Below are 21,501 nucleotides of genomic sequence, written 5' to 3' on the forward strand. Positions count from 1 at the left end.
CCAGTGGCCATCAAATGTTATTTTTGCTACATTGCTGCATAGTGCCCACAATACCGCAAGTGGCCATGGAGTGTCACAGTTGCTCCATTCAAGAAATGTGAATGCATTTCCAGGAGTGCCTACTACATGTTGCTGTTTTTCCATTACAGATTTGTGCATGTATTACCGTGAGAGGCCACTGAGTGTCAAAGTTGCTCCATGAAGGTGCACCTACATGACAGCCTTAGCTCAAAATAAGCTATGCAATCTGTGCTACGCAAATTGTGTTACTTATTTTGATTGTATTTCAAAATAGCTTATTTCATAATTTGGCGCTGTCAACACAGCACCAAATTTTGAAATACCACACTATTCCAAAATTCCTCTTAACCCTCGTGGAATGAGAGATCCCGGGACATCGGACTAAGCCGCTCGTTAGTTCAAAATCTATTTTGAAATAATGAGCTGCTTCAATAGATGCGGAATAGCTATTTCAGGGTACTTCCGGTATCCCATAAGAGCTCTGAAGTGCAGACGTACCCTTGCAGAATTGTGAAAACGCTTCTACAAGTGGCCAGCGACTGTCAGTGTTTCACAAGCCATTCTGGGTCAGACCAAAGGTCCATCTAGCTCATTATCCTGTCTTTTAAAAGTGGCCAATGACAGATGCCCCAAAGGGAATGAACAGAACAGCTAATCATCAAGTGATTCCTCTCCTGTCGTCCATTTCCAACCTCTTACAAATAGAGGCTAGGGACACCATTCCTACCCATCGTGGCTAATAGCCATTGATGGACCTAACCTCCATTCATTTATCTAGTTCTTTTTTAAACCCTGTTAAAGTCTTGGTCTTCACAACATGCTCTGGAAAGAAGTTCCACAGTTTGACTGTGTGCTGTGAGAAAAAAAACTTCCTTTTGTTTGTTTTAAAGCTGTTACCTATTAATTACCTTTGGTGACCCCCTAGTTCTTAGTTATGGGAACAAATAACTACCTTTTTCTTTTTCACTTTTTCTACACCAGTCATGATTTTATAGATCTGTCTCATATCCCCCTTTAGTCTCCTCTTTTCTACACTGAAAAGTCCCAGTCTTTTTAATCTCACTTCATATGGGGCCCATTCCAAACCCTTCACCATTTTTTGTTCCCTTTTTGGAACCTTTCAAATGCCAATATATCTCTTTGGAGATGAGGTGGCTGCATCTGTATGCAGTATTCAAGCTATAGGTGTACCATGGTTGTATAGCAAGGCAATAAGATATCAAAAAGGGATAGAGAATAAGACAGAGAATGATTTCTGACATTGTTTGCTTTTTTGACTGTCATTGCACATTGAGTGGCTGTTTCCAAAGAACTAACCACAATGAGTCCAAGATATCGCTCTCTCAAGTGTTTATGGCTACATTAATCCCAATCACAGTGTATGTATAGTTGGGACTATTTCTTTCCAGTATGCATTACTTTACTTTGATCAACATTAAATTTCATTTGCCATTTTGTTGCCTAATCATTTAGTTTGAGATCTTTTTGAAGCTTTCCACAATCTGCTTTGGCCTAAACAATCTTGAGCACTTTAGTATCACCTGCAAATTTTGCTACCTGACTGTTTAACATATTTATAAATGATCTGGAGAAAGGAGCATATAGGATTGGTCCCAGGCCAGACACTTTGGGGACAACAGAAGTCTCTCCATTCTGAAAATCAACCATTTATTCCTCCCCTTTGTTTCCTGTGTTTTAACCAGTTACCAGTCCATGAGAGGACCTTCCCTCTTATCCCGTGACAACTTATTTTACTTGAGAGCCTTTGCTGATGGACCTTATCAAAGGCTTTCTGGAACTCTAACTACACTATATCCACTGGATCCCCCTTGTCCATGTGTCTGCTGAGTCCCTCAAAGAACTCTAGTAAATTACAAAGGCATGGTTTCCCTTTACAAAAACCATGTTGACTTTCCCCAACAAATTATGTTCATTTACGTGTCTGATGATTTTATTCTTTACTATAGTTTCAACTAATTTGCCCGGTACAGACATTAGACTTACTGTCTGTAATTAACAGGCTTGCCTCTACAGCCCTTTGTAAATATTGGTGTCACGTTAGCTATCTTCCAGTCATTAAGTACAAAAGCTGATTTAAAGGGTAGGTTACAAATCACAGTTAATATAGCTAAGCAATTTCACATCTGAGTTCTTCTGGAACTCTTGGGTGAATGCCATCTGCTCCTGGTGACTTACCACCATTAAGTTTATCACTTTGTACCAAAACCTCCTCTAATGACACCTCAATATGGGGAAATTCCTCAGATTTCTTACTTAAAAAGACTGGCTCCGGTTTGGGAATCTCCCCAATATTCTCAGCCACGAAGACCATGCTGCACTAAAGAATTGTGCATTACAAAATTGTGCATGCTAATGGCTCAGATATTTCCTCTCTTAAGCTCCTTGAGTATTCTAGGATTCATTTAATCAGGCCATGGTAACCAGAAAAAGATTACTTAGAAAAGTTAATAAATGTGCATGCATTACCCCGAGTGACCATTGAGTGCCATTGTTGCTTCATTACAGAAATGTGCATGCATTACCGTGAGAGAACTCCAAGTGTCACAGTTGCTGCATTACAAAATTGTGCATGCATTATCTTAAACGGCCACCAAATGTCCCTGTTGCTCTATTATAGAGTTGTGTATTCATTACCTTACATTTCCCAAGTTAGCTGTGTTAGTACCTAAGGTGCTACAAGATGATTTGTTTAAGTTTTTCAGTTACAGACTAACAAAAAATGTAGATGATTGTTGCAGGGTCCTCACTCAGGCCCCTTGCCCTGGGACACCTTCTGGTCCACATATCAGCTGGAGACCCTTTTGATGCTGTCACCAGTGCTTTCATTGTCAGTTCCCACCACCTTCTATTTACAAAGCTTACAGCAAACTCAGCCAGCTCCTCCATCTGCAAGGAGCACGCACACAGCCACTCCTTCTCCTGGCTTCCTCATGTCCCCTCTTGCTGCCTTAAATAGCCCTCCCCCAGTGAGGCACACAGCTGTTTCTAATTGCCCTTCAGGCCTGGGCTTGCTCAGCTGTCTCCCCTCAGCCGCTTTAGCCAGGCTATAGTGACAGAGCTCGGCTTAGCCAGCCGTCTGTCACAGTGGTATCATCAGCTTCTGTGCTGTGCCCACGAAAGCTCGTGATAGCATCCACATTTTGTGTTAGTCTCCAAGGTACTGCAAGACTATTTGTAGTTTCTTAAATTTCCACTTAGTGTCACTGTTGTTCTATTTCAGAACTGTGCCTGCATTGCTGCAAGGGAATGTGGAGTTCCTCTGTGGCAGCCTTAAAGAAGTGTGCAGGCATGAGAACATAAGAATATAAGAGCAGCCCTGTTGGGTCAGATGAAAGGCCCATCTAGCCCAATATCTCGTCCAGCACTCCCCCAAAACTAAGAGCTTGAGATGCATCAATGGGAGAATCTTTTAAAGTGAAGTACTGAGGGAGGACTGCAAATTTCCACGTGCTCTTATTCTGCATCTCACTATCTTGCTTCCATCCCTAGTGATGGGCTCCAGGCAGCTGCCACTTCTTTAATTCTCTGCCACGTGTCGGCCATTCTTTCTTCTACCCCATTGAGAACTGAAAAGAGAACGAGAGAACACTTGTAAAACAAGGCCACTGCTGGTGGCTGAAACACAGACAAAGATGCATCACCTGGCTGCTGTTCACTGCAGACCCCTTCTTTATTCCTCTCCAGCCACCCAGGGCCAAAAATGCTCATCATTTATAAGAAACTACAGCCCTCCCCACCTCACCACACCCTCAGTCCTCTATACCCACCCCTACCCAGAATACTCTGGTCCTCTGAGGAAAGTGGTAACTGTTCTCCAGTTCCATGGTCCAGTGATCAAATACAGTGATGTGGGGAGAGGGAGGGGCTACAAACTACGGAACATCTTTCTGGGTGAAGGACGGTGACCCACATGCAGCTAGTTATGGGGAAGAAAGGATGATCCCAGACAATGACCAGCCACAGGCAGAGCTCTGCCTTCCCCAGGACCTACCCCATGGAAATCACAAGCATCTTTCTGCTCTCAAGGAGAACATTTATGAGGCGTGTAGCAGCAGTGGTCCAAATGCAGATCCCAGAAGCATAATGCTCTTCTGCTCCTGCCTTTTAAGTGGAGTGCCCGGCAATGTTTTTATGGTGATCCTTCATAACTGCATGAACGATCAAATGATCCTTCAATTGCTAGAATGGCCAGCCATTCTTGATCACCCTGCCTCCCTCTTTTATAACAATGTCCACGTCCCAAAGGCAGAGCTCAAACTCGGCTGCATTTAAGAGCTGCCTCTGGAGCCAGGACATGGGCTTTAGGCAGACCTCATGCAAGAAATCCAGGGGTTCAAACTCGGGAGGAGGGCTACTGCCCTCCTAGCCTCCCCAAAAATGGTGCCCTTGGCCCTATGGGTGTATGTATGGGTAGAGGAAGGGGAGGGTTAAGAGAGCAGGTGGCCATTGATTGGGGGTGTTAAAAGCAAGAGAAAGGAGGGGTAAACTGGGAGGATTGGGAGTGTGTATTGGGATGGGGGCTAAGAACCCATCACCTACCCTCTGCTTCTTCCCTGGGTGTAGAAAGATGAATAGGGAGAAGGTAAAACTAGGGTCACAATTGGGGTGAACTGGGAGAGGTTAAGGGGTGTCAAATGGAGGGATGAACTGAAGGGGCAGGTTGGGGAAGGATATGGCAAGACTGGGGGTCTTGGACAGCAAAGGGAGCTGAGGAGGAGAGGTTGCAAGTCGGAGGTGGCTAGGGAAGGAGGAAAAAGGGGGCTGACAGGTCCCACATCTGGGAGGATGGTGGTGGAGAGGGAGGGAGGATGGGTTAGGAAGACAGTAACTAGGGATGCTGAGGGGTCCCAAGTACAGGGGAAGGTTAGGGATAAGGTGTAGGATGAGGTGATCTGGAGGGTGTTGTAGGGAGGAGAAAGGGAGGCTGATGGGCCCAATGAATGTATGGATGGTCTGGGAGTGCAGGTTGGGCTTGTTTTTGTGGAGAGAAGGGAAGGAAACTGAAGGCCCCCAAGGTAAGGGTGCGGACTGGGGAAAAGGGCACAGATGAGGGTACAGTTGGGTTGGGCTCAGGGTGTTGAAAGGGTCTGGGGGAGTGAAGAGAACAGGGGTACAGTTAGCCCTCCTCTCTCCTCGCTTCCTTAGCCACCTCCAGCCTGAGGGATCCCATGGCTAGCAGGATAGCATTGGGGCGGGGGGGGGGGGGCTGAGAATTCCCAAGGGGGCCAGGTGGGGGCCACTGGCTGTGTCGTGACAGTGACTCAAGTATCTGAGGAGGCAGAAATTTGAAAACTACAACTCACAGGATGCATCATTCATGCTGGGAGCAAATGGGCAGAACTCTGGCATACCGGGGTTGGCGTCCAGATAGCTCATGTCACTTCCTCTTCCAACAATTTCTGTCCCACTCTACAAACATACGAACATAAGAACAGCCATACTAAGTCAGACCAAAGGTCCATCTAGCCCAGTGTCCTGTCTGCCGACAGAGGCCAGTACCAGAAGCCCCAGAAGGAGGGACCACAACAGGTAATCCTTACTTGATCCCTCCCATCTCCTACTTCCAGAGAAACAGAGGCTAGGGACACCATTCCTACCCATCCTGGCTAATAGCCATTGATGGGCCTAACCTCTAGTAATCTACCTAGCACTTTTTTTAACCCTGTTAAAGTTCTAGCCTTCACCGCAGCCTCTGGCAAGGAGTTCCATAGATTGACTGTGCGCTGCGTGAAGATAAACTTTCTTTTGTTTGTTTTAAACCTGCTGCCTATTAATTTAATTTAGGGTACGTCTAGACTACATACCTCTGTCGCCAGAGGCATGTAGATGAGGCTACCAGGCATAGGAAAATGAAGCGGTGATTTAAATAATCGCCGCTTCATTTAAATGTACGTGGCTCCTCATCCCAGGAGGCATACCTGGGTGGTCGACAAATGCCTTAGATTTTGACACTCGCGCGTCCAGACTACCGCGCTGAGCCGACAAACAGCTGATCGGCTCAGCTCGGCAGCCATGTAAATTTAAATGAAGCGGCGATTATTTAAATCGCCGCTTCATTTTTCTATGCCTGGTAGCCTCATCTACATGCCTCTGGCGACAGGCATGTAGTCTAGACTTACTCTTAGTGACTCCTAGTTCTTGTATTGTGGGACTAATAATTTTTCCTTATTCACTTTCTCCATCCTGGTCATGATTTTATAGATTTGTATCATATCCCCCTTTAGTCTCCTCTTTTCTAAGATGAAAAGTCTTTTTAATCTCTCTTCATATGGGACCCGTGACAAACCCCTCAGCATTTTTGTTGCCCTTTTCTGAACCTTTTCCAATGCCAAGAGATCTTCTTTGAGATGAGGAGACCACATCTGTCTGCAGTATTCAAGATGTGGGCGTACCATAGTTTTATACAGAGGCAATAAGATGTTCTCTGTTTTATTCTCTATCCCTTTTTTAATAACTCCTAACATTCTATTTGCTTTTTTGACTGCCACTGCACACTGAGTGGATGTTTTCAGAGAACTATCCACAATGACTCCAAGATCTTTCTCTTGAGTAGTTGTAGCCAAATTAGTCCCCATCATATTGTATATATAGCTGGGATTATGTTTTCCCATGTGCATTACTTTACATTTATCAACATTCAATTTAATTTGCCATTTTGTTGCCCAATCACTTCGTTTGCTGAGATCTTTTTGAAGCCCTTCCCAGTCTGCTTTGGTCTTTACGGTCTTGAGGAGTTTGGTATCATCTGCCAATTTTGCCACCTCACTGTTTACTCCTTTCTCTAGATAATTTATAAATAAGTTGAATAGGATGGTCCCAGGACAGATCCTTGGGGGAACCCCACCAGTTACCTCTCTCCACTCTGAAATCTTACCATTTGTTCCTACCCTTTGTTTCCTGTCTTTTAACTGGTTATCAATCAATGAAAGGACCTTTCCTCTTATCCCATGACAACTTACTTTACTTAAGAGCCTTTGGTGAGGGACCTTGTCAAAGCCTTTCTGGAAATCTAAGAATACTATATCCACTGGATTCCCCCTTGTCCACATGTTTGTTGACCCCCTCAAAGAACTCTAGCATATTAGTAAGGCAGCATTTCCCTGTACAGAAACCATGTTGAGTTTTCCCCAACAAATTATATTCTTCAACGTGTCTGACAATTTTATTCTTTGCCATCGTTTTAACTAATTCGCCCAGTATGTATGTTAGATTTATCGGTCTAAAAATCGCAAGGATCGCCTCTACAGCCCTTTTTAAATATTGGTGTCACATTAGCTATTTTCCAATCATTAGGTACGGAAGCCAATTTAAAGGATAAGTTACAAACCACAGTTAATTTCTGCAATTTCACATATGAGTTCTTTCAGAACTCTTGGGTGAATGCCATCTGGTCCCGGTCACTTGTTACTGTTAAGTTTATCAATTTGTTCCAAAGACCTCCCCTAATGACACCTCAATCTGGGACAATTGCTCAGGTTTGTCACCTAAAAAAAATGGCTCAGGTTTGGGAATCTCTCCGTTATCCTCGGTCATGAAGACTAAAGTAAAGAATTCATTTAGCTTCTCCGTTATGACTTTATAGTCTTGGAGTGTTCCTTTAGCATTTCAATCATCCAAGGGCCCCACTGGTTGTTTAGCTGGCTTCCTGCTTCTGATGTACTTAAACATTTTACTTTTTTTTTTTTTTTTTTTAGTTTTTGGCTAGCTGTTCTTCAAACTCCTTTTTGGCTTTTCTTATTATATGTCTATACTTAATTTGACAAAGTTTATGGTCCTTTCTATTTTCCTCACTAGGATTTGTCTTCCACTTTGTAAAAGATATCTTTTTCTCTGTCACTGCTTCTTTTACCTGGTTGTTAAGTGCCACGGTGGCACACTTTTGGTTCTCTTACTGTGTTTTTTAATTTGGGGTATACATTTAAGTTGGGCCTCTATTATGCTGTCTTTGAAAAGTTTCCATGCAGCTTGCAAAGATTTTACTTTTGTCACTGTACCTTTTAATTTCTGTCTAACTTCCTCATTTTTGTGTAGTTCCCCTTTCTGAAATTAAATGCCACAGTGTTGAGCTGCAGAGATATTTTTCCCACCACCGGGATGTTAAATTTTATTGTCACTATTTCCAAGTGGGCCAGGTGTATTTACCTCTTGAACCAGATCCTGTCCTCGACTTAGGACTAAATCAAGAATAGCCTCTCCCCTTGTGGGTTCCAGAACCAGCTGCTCCAACAAGCAGTCATTTAAGGTATCAAGAAATTTTCTCTGCATCCTGTCCTGAGGTGATGTGTACCCAGTCAATATGGAGATAGTTGAAATCTCCCACTATTATAGAGTTTTTTTAATTTGCTAGCCTCTCTAATGTCCCTTAGCATTTCATAGTCACTATCACTGTCCTGATCAGGTGGTCGATAATACATCCCGACTGCTCTATTCTTATTATTGGAGCATGGAATGACTATCCATAGAGATTCTATGGAACATTTTGGCTCATTTAAGATTTTTACTTCATTTGATTCTACATTTTTTCACATATAGTGCCACACCCCCACCAGCATGACCTGTTCTGTCCTTCTGATATATTTTGTATCCTGGTGTGACTGTGTCCCATTGATTGTCCTTATGCCACCAAGTTTCCGTGATGCCTATTACATCAATATCCTCCTTTAAAACTAGGCACTCTAGTTAACCCACTTTACTCTTTAGACTTCTAGCATTTGTGTACAAGCACTTTAATAATTTGTCACTATTTACGTCCTCCATTTCTTGATGTGTGTGTTAGACTCTTTTTCTTTGGATTGTGTGTCATCTGATCTGACTCATACGTCCATTTTCTCCTCCTGACTAGAACATAGAGCGTCTCTGTTAATAGAACCTCCTCTAATAGATGTCTCTGTTCAATCCATGTGCTCCTCCACACCTGTCAGCTTTCCCCCAGCTCTTAGTTTAAAAATTGCTCTACAACCTTTTTAATGTTAAGTACCAGCATTCTGGTTCCATTTTGGTTTAGGTGGAGCCCATCCTTCCTGTATAGGCCCCCAGTATCCCGAAAGTTTCCCCAGTTCCTAATAAATCTAAACCTCTTTGCTCTACACCATCTCATCCAGGCATTGAGACTCTGAAGCTCTGCCTGCCTACCTGGCCCTGCGCGTGGAACTGGAAGCATTTCTGAGAATGCCACCCTAGAGGTCCTGGATTTCAATCTCTTTCCTAGCAGCCCAAATTTAGCCTCCAGAACCTCTCCCCTACCCTTCCCTATGTCACTGGTACCTACAGGTACCACGACCACCAGCTCCTCGCTGGCACTGCACATAAGTCTATCTAGATGTCTCGAGCGATCTGCAATATTTGCACCAGGCAGGCTAATCACCATATAGTTCTCCTGGTCATCACAAACCCAGCTATCTATGTTTCTAATGATCAAATCCCCCATTACTAACACCTGCCTTTTCCTAATGACTGGAGTTCCCTCCCCCAGAGATGTATCCTCAGTGCGAGAGGTACCAGGGCATCCTCTGGAAGGTGGGTCCCAACTATGGGATCATTTCCCTCTGCTCCAGTTGAATATTCTCCTTCCCTGAGCCTTTCATCCTCCTTAACAGCACAGGGGCTGTCTGGCTGCAGGTGGGACAGTTCTACAGTGTCCTGTAAAGCCACATCTATGTACCTCTCCGCCTCCCTCAGCTCCTCCAGTTCAACCACCCTGGCCTCCAAAGCCCATATGCGGTCTCTGAGGGCCAGGAGCTCCTTGTACCGAATGCACACACACGCCACCCGCCCACAGAGCGGGTAACCATACATGCTACACTGAGTGCAATGAACGGGAGAGCCCCCACTCTGCTGCTGGGCTTCTGCCTGCATTCTCCCCTACAGCTATTTAGGTTATTGACAGATATTTAAATCAGGAAGTTTTATTTTTAGTTTAGTGTAAAAGTTTTAAAGAATGGCAAGTGTACCTCACCCCCTTCTAATTCCCCTTCAGAACTCCCTCTGGAAACTCCCTGTTAGCTGCCCCTGTTCTCAAAGCCCCCTGGTTGCTTACTCACGGGCTTTATAAAGCCCTGGCCATCCTGACAGCATCACCCCTTGGGTAAGGCTCAACAAATGAACAGAGGGCTCTAGATTTCAAATCCTCATTTAGAAGCTCACAGCTTCCAACTGCCGACCACAGCACGTGGTCCTTCAAACAAACAGCTCAGCTCTTGTATCTCCAGACAGACAGACAGACGGACAAGCTCAGCACAAAGTTTCTTTCGGCAACTAGCAGGTAACCTACACACACACACACACGACAGACAGCCATTTGCCTCAAAGGTCCTGTGTTCGCTTCTCTTTCACCTGGAGATCTCCCTCTCGAAACTCCCTGTTAGCTGCCCCTAATGGATGCTGTAATGGCAAAAAGCCTCCTCCACCTAATCAGGAAGCACCAGGCCCTGTGCTGACCGCTGGGAAAGCAGGATCCCACAGTCACCACCCATTCCATGGAGCGGACTCAGACCCCTTTTCCCTCTCTGCGGGAGGAGGAGAGGGGAGAAGTGGTCACAGAGGAACAATCTCTTGTTACATGCCCTGTTCAGCTGGCAGCGCCGTTCCCAGGAGCAGCATAGAAGGAAGGTTGGACTGATATCACCTTGCTTCCCTTCCTTCTGCACTGCTGCTGCTAGTGGAGCTGCCTTTTGAACTGTGTGGCCACAGCGCAGTGGCCGCCGGCCAGATGCCTGGCTCAGAAGTCAAGACCACCACTAGCAGCAGCTCGGAAGGAAGGGTGGCGTGGTATGGTATTGCTGTCCTTCCTCCTGCGCCACTGCTGCTGCCAGTTCTGTCTTCTACTCTGGGCAGCTGGAAAGGCAGTGCCACCACCAGCAGCAATGGAGCAGATACGGTGGCATGACACAGTATTGCCTCCTTTCCTTCTCTGCTACAGCTGGCAGAGGCACTGCCTTCTAAGGGGTTGGCAGTGGGAGGTGGCAAGTGGTCAGATGCCCAACATAGATGGCAATCCTGCTGCCAGCAGGAAGGAAGGGAGGCAGGGTGTGGTATCCCAACCCTTCCTTCTGTGCTGCTGCTGCTGCTGGCGGCTCTAACTTCTAAGCTGGGCAGTAAGAAAGTGCGGGCATCAAGCGCAGAAGCAGCCAGCCACCACCAGCAGCACAGAAGGAAGGGTAGTAGAGTCTGCTCCTGCCACCCTTCCTTTTGTGCCATCGCTAGGGGCAGCCCTGCTTTCCAGTCCCAGCTGGATAGTTCTTGTCTTGCATCGATAATGCACATGGACTCACTGCTCTTGCTTATATTCCATCCTATGATGGAGTAGACTCTGACAGTTGACTTCTTTCCCTTACTACTAAACCCAGCACAAGCAAACATAAATAAATAAATAAATAAAAACCAGTAATCATCTCAGTTGGCAGTGTCACGTAACCTCCTCTTCCCGCATCTACCACGTTCCAGGGCACTGCCACCTCCTCCCATTACTGCTGTAGGACTACAGTTAGAAAGGACTCCATGGAACACATGTTCAAAAAGTCATTCTGCAGAGCAGACTATTGTCCCTTCTCTAGGCTCGATTCCACAGGCCTGTGCCAAAGCAGAAAGACAACAGCCTGTGAAGAAACCTAGAGTGAAAACAGGAGAGGAAATCAAAAACCTGATCTCTTACTCACAGCCAGTTATGAAGAAGGCAGAAAACTGAGGACTGTGCATGTCTCTTTAGAAGGATATCCAGGCTGCTTGGGTCCCCTTCTGCCAGCTTCTCCTCTGGGCTCCCGGATGATTCCTCTGCAAGTGCGGCAGAAAAACCCCAGCATGAACCATTGCTCCACTAAGCTCTCTTGCTGTGTGAAATCTGGCTTTCATCCCTGCCTCTGACTCCCATCTACATTGGCCCCACTACATGAACAGAGACAGTCAACCACAGTCACAACTCCAGTCTCACGCTCACTGCCCTCTCCCTTTCTACCTCCTCATGGGTCCTGAGATTTTGCCTGTGGACATGCACAACTTGACTGCCTGCAAGTTGTCCTTTCCTCTGTGCCAAGACAATGAGACAGTGAAAGAGAGAAAGTGTGTTGGCCAACACAATGGAGAAGAGGGAAAGAAACACATGGGAGAAAAGCAAGTGACTCACCACCTGGACTCATCCGCCTAGATCCATCTATCTGCCTGGGAAGATAAGCATCCCTACCTGGAGCCTAGAGGGCCGTGAGCAGAGCCCTTGCCACAACAGTCACTTACTGAGATAAGAATGGCAACTGCTCTGCTCCCAGTTGGACGGCTCTTGCCTTTACTCGACCACGCTCGCTAATCTGGATCTCTTTCCGTCTCGCAATGGGAGGAGACTGACAGGTGACTGCTTTTCCCTTTACTACTATATCCAGCACAAGGGAGAAAATAAATTAACAACTCAGGTGGCCGCTGCTTCTTGCATCTAACACATTGAGGGAGATGGCCTCTCCTTCCCATTCCCACAGTGGGAATACAACTTGCCCCAATTCCACAGGGTCTCCTGCCTGCCCAAACAGGAAGCTGGCGACCTGTCAGGGAATGACAGCGAGCACAAATGAGGACTTCAAAATTCTGATTACTCACAGCCAGTTATGAGGAAGGCAGAAAGCTCAGGATCTTTCCAGTCTCTCCTTAGAAGAATATTCATGCTTCTCAGGTCACCTTCTGTCATCATCTCTTCTGGTCAGAGCTGCTGGATGCTTGCCTCACTAACACAGCAGGAAAAGCCCATACTCTACCATCACTACACTAAGCTCCATTGATGTGTGAAATCTTGGCTTCAATCCTGCCCCCGTCTCCCATCTATATTGGCCCCACTCGATGAACAGAGATTGAGTCAACCATGACAGAGCTCTGCTTTTGAGAACCCTACCCTGCACGATTTAAATCCCTTCCTACTTCCCCTTGGCTCCCAAGACTTTGCCTGTGGGAATGTTCACCTAGAATGCCCACAAGTGTCCTGTAGAAGGAGATGGCAAGAGCAGAGAAAAGGACAAAGACAAAAGGAAGAGGGTGAGAGAAAGAGATTGGATTGGCCAATATGCTAGGGGAGAGAGAGAAACATGTGGGAGGAAGGCAAGCCACTTGCCATCTGGAGTCCTCTTCCTAAGTCCATCTATCTGCTGGGGCAGGCACTTGCTTCTGCCCAGAGTACAGAGCAGTCTCTAAAAACGGGGACTTGCTATCCCTCAGAACCGCTCCTTACAAAGCCAGCCTTCACTAACCAGATGTTAGCACCGCATTTCAAGAAAGATGTGGAGAAATTGAAGAGTGTCCAGAGAAGAGCAACAAGAATCATTAAAGGTCTAGAGAACATGACCTATGAGGGAAGGCTGAAAGAATTGGGTTTGTTTAGTTTGGAAAAGAGAAGACTGAGGGGGGACATGAGAGCCGTTTTCAGGTATCTAAAAGGGTGTCATGAGGAGGAGGGAGAAAACTTGTTCAGCTTGGCCTCTGAGGACAGGACAAGAAGCAATGGACTTAAACTGCAGCAAGGGAGGTTTAGGTTGGACATTAGGAAAAAGTTCCTAACTGTCAGGGTGGTCAAACACTGGAATATATTGCCAGGGAGGTTGTGGAATCCCCATCTCTGGAAATATTTAAGAGTAGGTTAGATAAATGTCTATCAGGGATGGTCTAGACAGTATTTGGTCCTGCCATGAGGGCAGGGGACTGGACTCGATGACCTCTCGAGGTCCCTTCCAGTCCCAGTATTCTATGATTCTATGTTCCTGCCTGGAGTTAAGTATCTGGCCTGGTGAGTGCTCTGTTCACAGCCTACCTATCTCAGTGACAATGGGGGCTGTTTTGCATGGCTCTTGTCTTACATTGAATATCCTCATGTAGTCACTGCTTTCGCTCCATTTCCATTGCATGACAAGAGATTGTTGGTGGACTTCTTTTCATTTGCTACTAAACTCTGCACAAGGGGTGAAAAGAAACAAGTTAGAAACTCAGTCGGCAGTGTTGCATAATCTCTTATATATTATAAATCACGTTGTGGGGATCCGTCGGCCACCCCATCCCACTACTGCTGTATGAATAAAAATAGAAAGGAGCCTGTTGAAGTTGCATCCAAAATACAGGACTATGTAGCACTTTAAAGACTAACAAGATGGTTTATTAGATGATGAGCTTTCGTGGGCCAGACCCACTTCCTCAGATCAAGATCAGACTTGATCTGAGGAAGTGGGTCTGGCCCACGAAAGCTCATCATCTAATAAACCATCTTGTTAGTCTTTAAAGTGCTACATAGTCCTGTATTTTACTTCAGCTACACCAGACTAACACGGCTACATTTCTATTACCATCCAAAATAGTCACTCTGCATGGCAGACTACTGTCCCTTCTGCAGCCTCCATTCCCCAGGGCCCTATGCTGCAACAGGAAGCTAACAGCCTGTGAAGAATCCTAATGCCAGTATAAATGAGGAATTCAAAGCACTGAGTACTTACTCAGAGCCAGGTGTGTGGAAGGCAGAAAGCAGAGTATCGTTTATGTTGTCTGAAGGGTTCAAGGCTACTCATGTCCTCCGCTGCCTAGTGCTCCTCTGACCTGGGCCTCTGCATGATTCCCCTGAAAAGAACAACAGAAAGAGTCCAGCATGAGGCATCACTATGCTAAGCTCTATTGGGGTGGGAAATCTCTTCTTCAGCCCTCCTCCCTTTCCAAACTCTATCAGCCCCATTCAAGCTAGGACTGAGTCAACAATGACAGAGCTCCGCCACATTTACCTCCCTTCCTAACCCCCATGGCTCCTGACACCTTTCCTGTGGAAATGCACACCTGGAACATCTACGACTGTCCAACAGAAGGAGAGCGCACAAACAGAGGCAAGGACAAAGAGACAGAGAAAGAGCGTGATGGCCAACACACTAGAGAAGACACACAGAGAGACAGACAGTCTCGCATTGGCTAAAGGAAAGCTACTCACCACCTGAAGTCATCTGCTTGCCTCCAATTCTCTGCTGTGGAGGACACTCCAGTTGTGTCCAGAGAAATAAGCCACCACTGAAAATGGGGACCTTGTCTCTCTCCTTTCAAAGCCAGCCCTGGCTAAATGTCTGTCCCTACTGAGACCTAGGTAGGCCAGGAGCGGAGCCTTCAGCAAACCAAATGCATATCTCAGTGATGACAGCAACTGCTCCTCATCTGGCTGGACGGTTCATGCCTCACATTGATCATGCTCATGGACTCGCTCATCACGATTGCTTTCCATTGCAGAAGGGAAGGAGATTCTGACAGCTGACTTCCTTGTTCCTCACTACTAAACGCAATACAAGGGAGAAAAGACACACCAGTAAGCATCTAAGTCAGCAACAGCGCATGACCTCTTCTCCTCCTATCTAAATCACCATGGGGGGCTCTAACATTGACCAATCCATCTCCCATTTCCACAATAGGACAACAAGCAGATAGAACCCTGTGGAACCTACATCCCAAGAAATACCTCTACACAGCAAACTACCGTCCCTTCTCCACCTTCAGTTCCCCAAGACCCCCTGCCAAAACAGGAAGCTCATGGTCTGTGAAGAAACCTGCTGCCAAGTACATATGAAGAATTCAAACTACTGACTGCTTACTCGCAAGCGGAGAGACGGAAGGCAGAGAGCAGAGGACCATTCGTATCTCCTCAGAACTACATCACGGCTCCTCAGCTCCACACTACCCGTTTCTCCTCCAGTCAGGGCCTCTAGATGATTCCTCTAAAAAGCACAGAGGGGAAAAGCCCAGCATGAGCCATCACTATGCTAAGTTCTATTAGTGTGTGAAATTTTGTCTTCATTCCTGCTTCCCTCTTCCTTCTGTATTGGTCCCGCTCTATGTAGAGAGACTGGTTGGCAATGACAGCCACAACTCCACGTTCATGCTCACGGTCTCACATGACTTACTTCCCTTTCTACGCTCTGAGGTTCCCGAAATGTTGTCTGTGGAAATGCACACCTAGAATGCCTGCAAGAATCTTGTAGAGGGAGGTGGCAGAAGCAGAGCTAAGGACCAAGAGACAGAGGAAGGCAGAGTGTGTATTGGCCAACACCACAGGGTAGAGACAGAGGGAGAGAAAGAGAAACACATGAGAGAAAGGCAAGCATTCATCACCTGGCATCAGCCTGCTGGATCCAGCTCTCTGCTGAGGACACCCTGTTCTAGAAAAATGAGCTGTCCATGAAAAACGGACCCTGTTTCTCATGTAACCACTGTAGCTATTCAGGAACCTCAGCTGGGGCTGCATTTCTAAACAAAGGGGGCAATTCTACCTGGATCCAGGTGGTCCATAGGAGAAACCTCTCCAAACCAGACACTTATCTCAGTGACAGTTGTGGCTGCTCCACTTCCAGCTGGGTAGCTGTTGCCTCGCATCGATCATGCGTCCAGGCTTGGTGCTCTTGTTCTCTTTCCATCGCATGATCGGAGTAGACTATTCCACGAGGAGTAACAGTAGTTCAAATTAGGGAGTCTAATTCAAATTACCTACTTCGTGCCGTGTGTAGCTGCGGGCACGGAGTCCGCACTAACGGGGATTTAAAAATGGCGGTGCCCGGCAAGATGCAAATGAAGCCCGGGATATTTAAATCCCGGGCTTCATTTGCAACTTCGAATGCCTACATTAGCCACCCTAGTTCGAACTAGGGTGGCAGTGTAGACATACCCATGGAGATTCCACAACCCGCCCCCCCGCCCCCAGGCAATTTATTCCAGTGTTTGACCAGCCTGACAGGCAGGAAGTTTTTCCTAATGTCCAACCTCAACCTCCCTGGCTGCAGTTTATGCCCATTGCTTCTTGTTCTATCCTTAGAGTCCAAGGAGAACAATTTTTCTCCCTCCTCCTTATGACAGCCTTTTAGATACTTGAAAATTGCTCTCATGTCCCCTCTCAGTCTTCTCTTTTCCAAACTAAACAAGCCCGGTTCTTTCAGTCTTTCCTCATAGCTCATGTTTTCTAGATCTTTAATCATTCTTGTTGCTCTTCTCTGCACCTTCTCCAATTTCTCCACATTGTTCCTGAAACGTGGTGCCCAGACACAATACTCCAATTGAGGCCTAATCAGAGCAGAGTAGAGCGGAAGAATGACTTTGTGTGTCTTGCTCACAACACTCCTGTTCATGCAGCCCAGAATCATGTTTGCTTTTTTTGCAACAGTGTTCCACCATTGACTCATATTTAGCTTGTGGTCCATTCTCACCCCTAGATCCCCTGGCTTGCACTGTCACTACACTAAGCACTATTGGGCTACGTCTACACTGGCATGATTTTCCGGAAATGCTTTTAACAGAAAAGTTTTCAGTTAAAAGCATTTTAGGAAAAGCACGTCTAGATTGGCAGGACGCTTTTCCGCAAAAGCACTTTTTGCGGAGAAGCGTCCGTGGCCAATCTAGATGCGCTTTTCCGCAAAAAAGCCCCGATTGCCATTTTCGCTATGGGGGCTTTTTTGCAGAAAACAAATCTGAGCTGTCTACCCTGGCCCTTTTGCGCAAATGTTTTGCGCAAAAGGGACTTTTGCCTGAACGGGAGCAGCACAGTATTTCCGCAAAAAGCACTGATTTCTTACAGTAGGAAGTCAGTGCTTTTGTGGAAATTCAAGCGGCCAGTGTAGACAGCTGGCAAGTTTTTCTGGAAAAGCGGCTGATTTTCCAGAAAAACTGGCCAGTCTAGACACAGCCTTGGTGTGTGAAATGTTGGTGTCCTCATTCCTGCCTCCCTCTCCCATCTCATCAGCCTCACTCAAAGAGCAGATAGTGAGTCAACAGCAGTCACCACCCCACTCTAGCACTTACTGCCCCAGATGACTTGTTCTCCCCTATTTGTTCATGGCTTCTGAGACTAAGGCTGTGGGGATACAAACCCAGCAGACCCATCTGTGACGTGCGAAGGGAGACAACAGGTTGGGTTGGGATGGGCTATGGAGGTGGGGATGGAGGAGCATGTGGCAGGCTGAAGGGTCCTATGGGAGTAGGCATGGATGGGGGAAAGGCAGAGTCAGGAGTGCAGGTTGCCATGGGTTGGGGGTGCTGAAAGGAAGAAAAGCGGATGGACCGGAAGGGTCAGGAGTGTGGGTTGGGATGGGAGCTGTTGGGGATGAAAAGCAGGGTGGCTGAGAGGGCATTAGGTGTGGAAGGATGGATGTAGGGGAAGGTAGTGAGGGGGGGCAGGTAAGGGATGTGAAAGTTTAACCACTTACATGGTTAGCTGATGAGCCCGGGGTTATTGGTTAACCTGCATGATTACACACAGCCCCAGCCCCAGCCCAGCTGCTGCCTCTGTATCTCTATCTGTATAGAGATGGGGAGATATCCCAGGATATCTGCAGATGCTCCTTGGCCCCATCAGGTAGGTACATGTGTTTTCCAGGGAAGGGAAAGAGGAGCAACCTGCCTCTTGTCCCCATGTTTAGTCATCTCTGATGGGGGGAAAAAAAAACCCACACCTCCTGAAATGGTACAAGTAGAAAATCAGATCTCTCCATACATTATTAGAGTGATTAAGTAGCACTGTTGTACAAAGGTACATTGGAATTAGTGTTGCTAGAATGCACAGTCCACAGCCACCTTTTTAAAAAATAATAATCAAACATCAGAATACATCCAATGGGGTAAGCATGAGCAAGATACTGAAGAACTCAGTTATATGCAATTAACATCTTCTGTAATGTTTCATGGTATGATTGTTCAGTCTCAACTGTACTTGTTTTCCATCTGTAGAAAGTTATGGATTACATCTTCCTCCGTTTAAATCTAATCTGGTCTCATTTTGTTAATATGATGCCCATGTAGTTCACATCAGTACTTGTGTGCTCAAAGAGCTCCAATATATAAAGTCTGACTCTAGATAGCAAAACTCTATCCTTTCTGCAACTGAATCCATGAAGAGGTTGGCCCTGATCATGAAAATACTTTAGGAATATGCATGTGCTGTTAACCATATTGGGGCATGTTTACAATCAGAGGACCACTCACACCAGTTAACCATGGCACAGAATTAACATTTACATTGATTTTTTTTAATTAGGATAATTTTTCCTACTGGACACCAACATATTGCAGTAGGGATGGAATAGTCAGTGAAAGAAACAGGGGAAGGGGACCATTCTGGATCTTCATAAACTTGTCAACATTCAATTGTTGTGTATTTTTTAAATCACTGATCACACCTCCAGCTGCACCGGGTAGCCCTCTGAGAAGTGGGGAAGTTAGCGTATAACTGATTAACCATGTAATCGATAAGCTGATGTTTATCCGTTAATGGTATTGTTTACAGTCAGCTAGCTCTTGGGGAGGCCGGGTCACTGTGTCAGGTGTTGCCTGATGTAAGATTGCTTATGAATTTCCAGTTGTCACCTTTAGGATTGACAGGTCCTTTGTCCCAGGATCAGGCCCAGTATTCAATTATTATATGGTTGGGAACCCTCACACTACAGGAAAAAAAACCTTAAAAAACAACAAATAGTCCAGCAGCACCTTAGAGACTAACAAAACATGCCGATGGTACCATGAGCGTTCGTGGGCACAGCCCTCTTCTTCCGATGAATGGAGTATAAGGGGTTCAAGTTCCACATAAATAGCAGAGAAAGAGGGGGATGGGGAGGGAAAGGAAAGGAGGAAAAATGGGAAAAGAACAGTCAGTTATAGGAACTCTTGTATATCTGCAAGTTTATTAATACATTGAGCACAGTCCACCTGCCCTCTGCCAGCATGGAGCTCACATCTGTGAACAGCCTGACTCCAAAGGGAACACTTTAGGAATGGCTCTGCTTGCCCATAAGCCCCTGATACTACTTGTTTTCCTGCAGGAGGCAATGGTGGCCAGGCTGACTATCCATCCCTGCTCGCTGCCTGCAGTGACATAGCAGCTCCCCTACCAGGCCCAGGGGACTTTGCACAGAGAAATGCCGCAGAGAGCAGGGATGATGGCAGAGGGGTTGCTGCAGGAAGCCCCAAAACAAAAGTTGAAGATTATCAGTGATGACTGACATTGACGAGATTGAGACTTGGTAATCCTGCCACTAGGAATGGGATGCTTGTTTGTAGGGCCTATCCCACCCCGGAGGAAGTGGAGGAGGGGTTGAGAGCCCATCCCAAGAAAGGAAAGCAGGGATGCTGGGCCTATCCAAGGAAGGTGAATGATCGATGGGTTGTGGAGGCAGAGAGGGCAGGGCTGAGGGAACAGTATAGGAAGGGGGGATGGGCGGAGGGGGGAATCTGATACCCAGTTTGGGGGAACAGTGGGGATGGATGGCAATCCTGTCTCTGATATGGGGGGCAGGATGTAGGCTGAGGAGATGGCATGCCATCCCTGACATGGGGTGAGTGGGGAGCAGTGAACCCTCCCTGTCTGCAGGAGGAGATGGGCTGTAAGGCATGGGGGACTGTAGGGAAGGAAGAGAGGGGATGGGGTGGGTGTGATCCCACGCTAGAAAACAGGGAGGGCTGTGGAGGAGTGATCCTGTGGAAAGCCATCGACAGGGTCACTAGGATCAGTCATTGGGGATCCCATGTACCCTCTTCCCACTCACTGTCCCTCCCAGCTCTGCAGTGGCCCCTCTGGACACTCCCCACCCCCGTCACTGCTGCACAGGCACAGCAGCAGGTGCCTGCTATTTCAAGAAGGCCCTAGATTGGCCCAATCCAGATGATGACTCCAGGGCTTTGTCTACACTGCAGGGTTTTTGCATAAGAAGCTTTTTGCAGACAAGATCTTCTGCAAAAACTAGCGGAAGAGCACGTCCACACCTCAAAAACGCTCTAAAACCCGAACCCTAAAACCCTTAACCCAAACCCTCCCCCTAAAATCCTCCCCCTTTACCCAAACCCTTAACCCTAAATCCTCCCCCAAACCCTCCCCCTTCGCCCAAATCCTAAAACCCTTAACCCCCCCGAACCCTAAAGCCTTCCCCCATAACCTAAACCCTCCCCCTCCCCCTAAACCCTTAACCCTAAATCCTCCCCCGAACCCTAAAACCCTCCCCCTTCGCCCAAATCCTAAAACCCTTAACCCTCCCCCGAACCCTAGAGCCTTCCCCCTTAACCTAAACCCTCCCCCACCCCCTTAACCTTCCCCTCCCCCTTCGCCCAAACCCTAAAACCCTAAACCCCCCAGAACCCTAAAGCCTTCCCCCTTAACCTAAACCCTCCCCCTCCCGCTAAACCCTTAACCCTCCCCTCCCCTAAAACCCTCCCCCTCCCCCTAAACCCTTAACCCTAAATCCTCCCCCCCCCTAAAACCCTCCCCCTTCGCCCAAATCCTAAAACCCTTAACCCTCCCCCGAACCCTAGAGCCTTCCCCCTTAACCTAAACCCTCCCCCTCCCCCTAAACCCTCCCCCCCCCTCCACCCTTAACCCAAACCCTTAACCCTCCCCCGAACCCTAAAACCCTCCCCCTTAACCCTCCCCCCAAATCCCCCCTCCCCCTTCACGGCGGGGCCAGCGGGGGGGGCGCAGCTCACTAGCAGGCGCGTTGCGGGGCT

The 21,501-nt window shown here is 47.0% G+C and overlaps 1 long non-coding RNA gene across 1 annotated transcript; it reads right to left on the reverse strand.

The window, feature by feature from the left end:
- Nucleotides 1–410: 410 nt before the first annotated feature.
- LOC106732609 (uncharacterized) lies at nt 411–15,611 on the reverse strand. Its single transcript, XR_012898972.2, has 6 exons — nt 14,972–15,611; nt 14,493–14,613; nt 13,866–13,957; nt 11,697–11,811; nt 5,346–5,451; nt 411–3,608 (listed from the first exon to the last, which is right to left on the reverse strand). It is a non-coding gene; the product is annotated as an uncharacterized LOC106732609 (long non-coding RNA).
- Nucleotides 15,612–21,501: the final 5,890 nt, after the last annotated feature.

This window comes from Pelodiscus sinensis, chromosome 19 (assembly GCF_052426305.1).
Source record: "Pelodiscus sinensis isolate ZL-2025 chromosome 19, ASM5242630v1, whole genome shotgun sequence".
NCBI classification, from domain to species: Eukaryota; Metazoa; Chordata; order Testudines; family Trionychidae; genus Pelodiscus; species Pelodiscus sinensis.